Source organism: Hypanus sabinus, chromosome 29 (genome assembly GCF_030144855.1).
Source record: "Hypanus sabinus isolate sHypSab1 chromosome 29, sHypSab1.hap1, whole genome shotgun sequence".
NCBI classification, from domain to species: domain Eukaryota; kingdom Metazoa; phylum Chordata; class Chondrichthyes; order Myliobatiformes; family Dasyatidae; genus Hypanus; species Hypanus sabinus.
In genome coordinates, this window is record NC_082734.1 from 11,137,783 (window position 1) to 11,147,068 (window position 9,286).

Below are 9,286 nucleotides of genomic sequence, written 5' to 3' on the forward strand. Positions count from 1 at the left end.
CAGTGAGACTCCCTCAGTACTGTCCGTCTGACAGTGAGACACTCCCTCAGTACTGTCCCCCTGACAGTCTGACACTCCCTCAGTACTGTCCCTGTGTCGGTGAGACACTCCCTCAGTACTGTCCCTCTGACGGTGAGACACTCCCTCAGTACTGTCCCTCTGACAGTGAGACTCCCTCAGTACTGTCCGTCTGACAGTCTGACACTCCCTCAGTACTGTCCCTGTGTCGGTGAGACACTCCCTCAGTACTGTCCCTCTGACGGTGAGACACTCCCTCAGTACTGTCCCTCTGACAGTGAGACTCCCTCAGTACTGTCCGTCTGACAGTCTGACACTCCCTCAGTACTGTCCCTGTGTCGGTGAGACACTCCCTCAGTACTGTCCCTCTGACAGTGAGACACTGCCTCAGTACTGTCCCTCTGACAGTGTGACACTCCACCAGTACTGTCCCTCTGACAGTGTGACACTCCCTCAGTACTCCCTCTGACAGTGAGACACTCCCTCAGTACTGTCCCTCTGACAGTGTGACACTCCCTCAGTACTGTCCCGCTGACAGTGAGACACTCCCTCAGTACTGTCCCTCTGACAGTGAGACACTCCCTCAGTACTGTCCCTCTGACAGTGTGACTCTCCCTCAGTACTGTCTCTCCGACAGTGAGACACTCCCTCAGTACTGTCCCTCTGACAGTGTGACACTCCCTCAGTACTGTCCCTCTAACAGTGAGACACTCCCTTAGTACTGTCCCTCTGACTATGACACTCCCTCCGTACTGTCCCTCTGACAGTGTGACACTCCCTCAGTACTGTCCCTCTGACAGTGTGACACAACTTCAGTACTGTCCATCTGACAGTGAGACACTCCCTGAGTACCTTCCCTCTGACAATGTGACACTCCCTCAGTACTGTCCCTGTGACAGTCAGACATCCCCTCAGTACTGTCCCTGTGACAGTCTGACACTCCCTCAGTACTGTCCCTCTGACAGTGAGACACTCCCTCAGTACTATCCCTCTGACAGTGTGACACTCCCTCAGTACTGTCCCTCTGACAGTGAGACACTCCCTCAGTACTGTCCCTCTGACAGTGTGACTCTCCCTCAGTACTGTCACTCTGATGGTGAGACACTCCCTCAGTACTGTCCCTCTGACATTGTGAGATTCCCTCAGTACTGTCCCTCTGACGGTGAGGCACTCCCTCAGTACTGTCCCACTGACAGTGTGACACTCCCTCAGTACTGTCCCTCTGACAGTGAGACACTCCCTCAGTACTGTCCCTCTGACAGTGAGACACTCCCTCAGTACTGTCCCTCTGATGGTGAGGCACTCCCTCAGTACTGTCCCACTGACAGTGTGACATTCCCTCAGTACTGTCCCTCTGACAGTGAGACACTCCATCAGTACTGTCTCTCTGACAGTGAGGCACTCCCTCAGTACTGTCCCAATAACAGTGTGACACTCCCTCAGTACTGTCCATCTGACAGTGTGACACTCCCTCAGTACTGTCCCTCTGACAGTGAGACACTCCCTCAGTACTGTCCCTCTGACAGTGAGACACTCCCTCAGTACTGTCCCTCTGACAGTGTGACACTCCCTCGGTACTGTCCCTCTGACAGTGTGACACTCCCTCAGTACTGTCCCTCTGACAGTGAGACACTCCCTCAGTACTGTCCCTCTGACAGTGTGACACAACTTCAGTACTGTCCCTCTGACAGTGAGACACTCCCTGAGTACCTTCCCTCTGACAGTGTCACACTCCCTCAGTACTGTCCCTGTGACAGTCAGACATCCCCTCAGTAATGTCCCTGTGACAGTCTGACACTCCCTCAGTACTGTCCCTCTGACGGTGAGACACTCCCTCAGTACCGTCCCTCTGACAGTGAGACACTCTCTCAGTACTATCCCTCTGACCGTGTGACACTCCCTCAGTACTCCCTCTGACAGTGAGACACTCCCTCAGTACTGTCCCTCTGACAGTGAGACACTCCCTCAGTACTGTCCCTCTGACAGTGAGGCACTCCCTCGGTACAGTCCCTCTAACAGTGAGACACTCCCTCAGTACTGTCCCTCTGACTATGACACTCCCTCCGTACTGTCCCTCAGAAAGTGTGACACTCCCTCAGTACTGTCCCTCTAACAGTGAGACACTCCCTCAGTACTGTCCCTCTGACTATGACATTCCCGCAGTACTGTCCCTCTGACAGTGTGACACTCCCTCAGTACTGTCCCTCTGACAGTGTGACACTCCCTCGGTACTGTCCCTCTGACAGTGCGACACTCCCTCAGTACTGTCCCTCTTACAGTGAGACATTCCCTCAGTACTGTCACTCTGCCGGTGTGACACTCCCTCAGTACTGTCCCTCTGCCAGTAAGACACTCCCTCAGGACTATTCCTCGGACAGAGAGACACTCCCTCAGTACTGTCCCTCTGACAGTGTTACCCTCCCTCAGGACTGTTCCTCTGACAGTGAGACACTCCCTCGGTACTGTCCCGCTGACAGTGCGACACTCCCTCAGTACTGTCCCACTGCCGGTGTGACACTCCCTCAGTACTGTCCCTCTGACAGTGTTACCCTCCCTCAGTACTGTCCCTCTGACTGTGAGACACTCCCTCAGTACTGTCCCTCTGACGGTGAGACACTGCCTCAGTACTGTCCCTCTGACTGTGAGACACTCCCTCAGTACAGTCCCTCTGACAGTGTGACACTCCCTCAGTACTGTCCCTCTGACAGTGAGACACTTCCTCAGTACTGTCCCTCTAACAGTGAGACACTCCCTCAGTACTGTCCCTCTGATGGTGTGACACTACCTCAATACTGTCCCTCAGACGGTGAGACTCTCCCTCCGTACTGTCCCTCTGACAGTGAAACACTCCCTCAGTACTGTCCCTTTGACAGTGTGACACTCCCTCAGTACTCTCCCTGTGATCCTGAGACACTCCCTCCGTACTCTCCCTCTGAGAGTGTGGCACTCCTTTGGTACTGTCCGTCTGACAGTGAGACACTCCCTCAGTCTTGTCCCTCTGACAGTGAGACACTCCCTCAGTACTGTCCCTCTGACCGTGAGACACTCCCTCAGTACTGTCCCTGTGATAGTGAGACACTCACTCAGTACTGTCCCTCTGACAGTGAGACACTCCCTCAGTACTGTCCCTCTGACCGTGAGACACTCCCTCAGTACTGTCCCTGTGATAGTGAGACACTCTCTCAGTACCGTCCCTCTGACAGTGAGACACTCCCTCAGTACTGTCCCTCTGACCGTGAGACACTCCCTCAGTTCTGTCCCTGTGATAGTGAGACACTCTCTCAGTACCGTCCCTCTGACAGTGAGACACTCCCTCAGTACTGTCCCTCTGACCGTGAGACACTCCCTCAGTACTGTCCCTGTGATAGTGAGACACTCTCTCAGTACTGTCCCTCTGACAGTGAGACACTCACTCAGTACTGTCCCTCTGACCGTGAGACACTCCCTCAGTACAGTCCCTGTGATAGTGAGACACTCACTCAGTACTGTCCCTCTGAAGGTGAGACACTCCCTCAGTACTGTCCCTCTGACAGTGAGACACTCCCTCAGTACTGTCCCTCTGACGGTGAGGCTCTCCCTCAGTACTGTCCCTCTGAAGATGAGACACTCCCTCAGTACTGTCCCTCTGACAGTGAGACACTCCCTCAGTACTGTCCCTGTGACAGTGAGACACTCACTCAGTACTGTCCCCCTGACAGTGAGACACTCCCTTAGTACCGTCCCTCTGACATTCTGACACTCCCTCAGTACTGTCCCTCTGACAGTGAGACACTCCCTCAGTACTGTCCCTCTGACGGTGAGACACTCCCTCAGTACTGTCTCTCCGACAGTGTGACACTCCCTCAGTACTGTCCCTGTGACAATCAGACATCCCCTCAGTACTGTCCCTCTGACAGTGTGACACTCGCTCAGTACTGTCCATCTGACGGTGTGACTCTCCCTCAGTACTGTCCCTCTGACAGTGAGACACTCCCTCAGTACTGTCCCTCTGACAGTGAGACACTCCCTCAGTACTGTCCCTCTGACAGTGTGACTCTCCCTCAGTACTGTCACTCTGATGGTGAGACACTCCCTCAGTACTGTCCCTCTGACATTGTGACACTCCCTCAGCACTGTCCCTCTGACTATGACCCTCCCTCCGTACTGTCCATCTGACGGTGTGACACTCATTCAGTACTGTCCCTCTGACAGTGTGACATTCCCTCAGTACTGTCCCTCTGACGGTGAGGCACTCCCTCAGTACTGTCCCACTGACAGTGTGACACTCCCTCAGTACTGTCCCTCTGACAGTGAGACACTCCCTCAGTACTGTCCCTCTGACAGTGAGACACTCCCTCAGTACTGTCCCTCTGATGGTGAGGCACTCCCTCAGTACTGTCCCACTGACAGTGTGACATTCCCTCAGTACTGTCCCTCTGACAGTGAGACACTCCATCAGTACTGTCTCTCTGACAGTGAGGCACTCCCTCAGTACTGTCCCAATGACAGTGTGACACTCCCTCAGTACTGTCCATCTGACAGTGTGACACTCCCTCAGTACTGTCCCTCTGACAGTGAGACACTCCCTCAGTACTGTCCCTCTGACAGTGTGACACTCCCTCGGTACTGTCCCTCTGACAGTGTGACACTCCCTCAGTACTGTCCCTCTGACAGTGAGACACTCCCTCAGTACTGTCCCTCTGACAGTGTGACACAACTTCAGTACTGTCCCTCTGACAGTGAGACACTCCCTGAGTACCTTCCCTCTGACAGTGTCACACTCCCTCAGTACTGTCCCTGTGACAGTCAGACATCCCCTCAGTAATGTCCCTGTGACAGTCTGACACTCCCTCAGTACTGTCCCTCTGACGGTGAGACACTCCCTCAGTACCGTCCCTCTGACAGTGAGACACTCTCTCAGTACTATCCCTCTGACAGTGTGACACTCCCTCAGTACTCCCTCTGACAGTGAGACACTCCCTCAGTACTGTCCCTCTGACAGTGAGACACTCCCTCAGTACTGTCCCTCTGACAGTGAGGCACTCCCTCGGTACAGTCCTTCTAACAGTGAGACACTCCCTCAGTACTGTCCCTCTGACTATGACACTCCCTCCGTACTGTCCCTCAGAAAGTGTGACACTCCCTCAGTACTGTCCCTCTAACAGTGAGACACTCCCTCAGTACTGTCCCTCTGACTATGACATTCCCGCAGTACTGTCCCTCTGACAGTGTGACACTCCCTCAGTACTGTCCCTCTGACAGTGTGACACTCCCTCGGTACTGTCCCTCTGACAGTGCGACACTCCCTCAGTACTGTCCCTCTGACAGTGAGACATTCCCTCAGTACTGTCACTCTGCCAGTGTGACACTCCCTCAGTACTGTCCCTCTGCCAGTGAGACACTCCCTCAGGACTATTCCTCTGACAGAGAGACACTCCCTCAGTACTGTCCCTCTGACAGTGTTACCCTCCCTCAGGACTGTTCCTCTGACAGTGAGACACTCCCTCGGTACTGTCCCGCTGACAGTTCGACACTCCCTCAGTACTGTCCCACTGCCGGTGTGACACTCCCTCAGTACTGTCCCTCTGACAGTGTTACCCTCCCTCAGTACTGTCCCTCTGACTGTGAGACACTCCCTCAGTACTGTCCCTCTGACGGTGAGACACTGCCTCAGTACTGTCCCTCTGACTGTGAGACACTCCCTCAGTACAGTCCCTCTGACAGTGTGACACTCCCTCAGTACTCTCCCTGTGATCCTGAGACACTCCCTCCGTACTCTCCCTCTGAGAGTGTGGCACTCCTTTGGTACTGTCCGTCTGACAGTGAGACACTCCCTCAGTCTTGTCCCTCTGACAGTGAGACACTCCCTCAGTACTGTCCCTCTGACCGTGAGACACTCCCTCAGTACTGTCCCTGTGATAGTGAGACACTCACTCAGTACTGTCCCTCTGACAGTGAGACACTCCCTCAGTACTGTCCCTCTGACCGTGAGACACTCCCTCAGTACTGTCCCTGTGATAGTGAGACACTCTCTCAGTACCGTCCCTCTGACAGTGAGACACTCCCTTAGTACTGTCCCTCTGACCGTGAGACACTCCCTCAGTTCTGTCCCTGTGATAGTGAGACACTCTCTCAGTACCGTCCCTCTGACAGTGAGACACTCCCTCAGTACTGTCCCTCTGACCGTGAGACACTCCCTCAGTACTGTCCCTGTGATAGTGAGACACTCTCTCAGTACTGTCCCTCTGACAGTGAGACACTCACTCAGTACTGTCCCTCTGACCGTGAGACACTCCCTCAGTACTGTCCCTGTGATAGTGAGACACTCACTCAGTACTGTCCCTCTGAAGGTGAGACACTCCCTCAGTACTGTCCCTCTGACAGTGAGACACTCCCTCAGTACTGTCCCTCTGACGGTGAGGCTCTCCCTCAGTACTGTCCCTCTGAAGATGAGACACTCCCTCAGTACTGTCCCTCTGACAGTGAGACACTCCCTCAGTACTGTCCCTGTGACAGTGAGACACTCACTCAGTACTGTCCCCCTGACTGTGAGACACTCCCTCAGTACCGTCCCTCTGACATTCTGACACTCCCTCAGTACTGTCCCTCTGTCGGTGAGACACTCCCTGAGTACTGTCTTTCTGACAGTGAGACACTCCCTCAGTACTGTCCCTCTGACAGTGAGACACTCCCTCAGTACTGTCCCTCTGACGGTGAGACACTCCCTCAGTACTGTCTCTCCGACAGTGTGACACTCCCTCAGTACTGTCCCTGTGACAATCAGACATCCCCTCAGTACTGTCCCTCTGACAGTGTGACACTCGCTCAGTACTGTCCATCTGACGGTGTGACTCTCCCTCAGTACTGTCCCTCTGACAGTGAGACACTCCCTCAGTACTGTCCCACTGACAGTGAGACACTCCCTCCGTACTGTTCCTCTGACTGTGTGTCACTCCCTCAGTACAGTCACTCTGACAGTGTGACACTCCCTCAGTACTGTCCCTCTGACCGTGAGACACTCCCTCAGTACTGTCCCTGTGATAGTGTGACACTCTCTCAGTACCGTCCCTCTGACAGTGAGACACTCCCTCAGTACTGTCCCTCTGACCGTGAGACACTCCCTCAGTTCTGTCCCTGTGATAGTGAGACACTCTCTCAGTACCGTCCCTCTGACAGTGAGACACTCCCTCAGTACTGTCCCTCTGACCGTGAGACACTCCCTCAGTACTGTCCCTGTGATAGTGAGACACTCTCTCAGTACTGTCCCTCTGACAGTGAGACACTCACTCAGTACTGTCCCTCTGACCGTGAGACACTCCCTCAGTACTGTCCCTGTGATAGTGAGACACTCACTCAGTACTGTCCCTCTGAAGGTGAGACACTCCCTCAGTACTGTCGCTCTGACAGTGAGACACTCCCTCAGTACTGTCCCTCTGACGGTGAGGCTCTCCCTCAGTACTGTCCCTCTGAAGATGAGACACTCCCTTAGTACTGTCCCTCTGACAGTGAGACACTCCCTCAGTACTGTCCCTGTGACAGTGAGACACTCACTCAGTACTGTCCCCCTGACAGTGAGACACTCCCTCAGTACCGTCCCTCTGACGGTGAGACACTGCCAGAGTACTGTCCCTCTGACAGGGAGACACTCCATCAGTACTGTCCCTCTGACAGTGTGACACTCCCTCAGTACTGTCCCTCTGATGGTGAGACACTCCCTCAGTACTGTCCCTCTGACAGTGAGACACTCCCTCAGTACTGTCCCTCTGATGGTGAGACACTCCCTCAGTACTGTCCCTCTGACAGTGAGACACTCCCTCAGTACTGTCCCTCTGACAGTGTGACACTCCCTCAGTACTGTCCCTCTGACAGTGAGACAGTACTGTCCCTCTGACAGTGAGACACTCCCTCAGTACTGTCCCTCTGACAGTGTGACACTCCCTCAGTACTGTCCCTCTGACAGTGAAACACTCTCTCAGTACTGTCCCTCTGACAGTGTGACACTCCCTCAGTACTCTCCCTCTGACGTTGAGACACTCCCTCCGTACTGTCCCTCTGACAGTGAGACACTCCCTCAGTACTGTCCCTCTGACAGGGTGACACTCCCTCAGTACTGTCCCTCTGAGAGTGTGACACTCCCTCGGTACTGTCACTCTGACAGTGAGACACTCCCTCAGTACTGTCCCTCTGATGGTGAGGCACTCCCTCAGTACTGTCCCTCTGAAGGTGAGACACTCCCTCAGTACTGTCCCTCTGACAGTGAGACACTCCCTCAGTACTGTCCCTGTGATAGTGAGACAGTCACTCAGTACCGTCCCTCTGACGGTGAGACACTCCCTCAGTACTGTCCCTCTGACAGTGTGACACTCCCTCAGTACTGTCCCTCTGACAGTGAGACACTCCTTCAGTACTGTCCCTCTGACAGTGAGACACTCCCGCAGTACCGTCCCTCTGACATTCTGACACTCCCTCAGTACTGTCCCTCTGTCGGTGAGACACTCCCGCAGTACTGTCCCTCTGACATTCTGACACTCCCTCAGTACTGTCCCTCTGTCGGTGAGACACTCCATCAGTACTGTCCCTCTGACAGTGAGACTCTCCCTCAGTACTGTCCCTCTGTCGGTGAGACACTCCCTCAGTACTGTCCCTCTGACAGTGAGACACTCCCTCAGTACTGTCCCTCTGTCGGTGAGACACTCCCGCAGTACTGTCCCTCTGACATTCTGACACTCCCTCAGTACTGTCCCTCTGTCGGTGAGACACTCCCTCAGTACTGTCCCTCTGACAGTTAGACTCTCCCTCAGTACTGTCCCTCTGTCGGTGAGACACTCCGTCAGTACTGTCCCTCTGACAGTGAGACACTCCCTCAGTACTGTCCCTCTGACAGTGAGACACTCCTTCAGTACTGTCCCTCTGACAGTGAGACACTCCCGCAGTACTGTCCCTCTGACATTCTGACACTCCCTCAGTACTGTCCCTCTGTCGGTGAGACATTCCCTGAGTACTGTCTTTCTGACAGTGAGACACTACCTCAGTACTGTCCCTCTGACACTGTGACACTCCATCAGTACTGTCCCTCTGACAGTGTGACACTCCCTCAGTACCGTCCCCCTGACAGTATGACACTCCCTCAGTACCGTCCCCCTGACAGTATGACACTCCCTCAGTACCGTCCCCCTGACAGTGAGACACTCCCTCAGTACTGTCCCTCTGACAGTGAGACACTCCCTCAGTACTGTCTCTCTGACAGTGTGACACTCCCTCAGTACTGTCCCTCTGACAGTGAGACACT